Source organism: Meleagris gallopavo, chromosome 5 (assembly GCF_000146605.3).
Source record: "Meleagris gallopavo isolate NT-WF06-2002-E0010 breed Aviagen turkey brand Nicholas breeding stock chromosome 5, Turkey_5.1, whole genome shotgun sequence".
NCBI classification, from domain to species: Eukaryota; Metazoa; Chordata; class Aves; order Galliformes; family Phasianidae; genus Meleagris; species Meleagris gallopavo.
Genome location: NC_015015.2, coordinates 30,929,843 through 30,930,498, shown reverse-complemented (window position 1 = coordinate 30,930,498; position 656 = coordinate 30,929,843).

The window sequence follows — 656 nt, the reverse complement described above, 5'->3', positions numbered from 1 at the left end:
CAGCGGCCGGGCCGCGCTCCCGCTGCTTCCTGCTCTTCGCGCCGCCGCCCATCGGCTGCCCGGGCTCCGGTGGGGAAAAGCGAAGGACGCGGCAAGCTCTCCGGCGCTCGGTCCCTCGCACAAAGGGCTTTTTGTCACAGCGGGTGTGCCGGCGCGCCGATCCCGGCTGGAAGCGCAACCAGTGGCGCTGCTCCCTTTCCCGCAATCCTACTGGCTGCCCGACTTCCTACTCGCAGAGCGGCTATATAAACGCGGCTCCCAGCCGGAGCAGCGCGCAGCGGCGGCGCGCTACTTCCTCGTAGCAGGACGCGGGCTGGGAACCTGCGGCGGGGAGCTCCGCGAGCGCTCCTGTGCACGGGCCTTCCGCGTGGATAAGGCTCTTCCGTGATAAAGCCATCATCCCGGAAAGACAGCCAAGTGAAAACCCGAGGTGCGAATTCTGAAGTTCCCACTACAAATGCTGCGCGGTGCTCTCGGCTGGCCCGAGCGAGCACCTCGAAACGGAGCAAGGAAAAAGGAGACTCCCTCCCACTGTGCGGCAGATCTCATATAGAATGCAGACTTCAGCCTGCAGGGCCACGAACAACACCCAGCAGGACTGGTTTCGTGTTACCGGAGCCGTCCGGGAGCCGCGGGCAGGTGGCACCGAGCGCCGG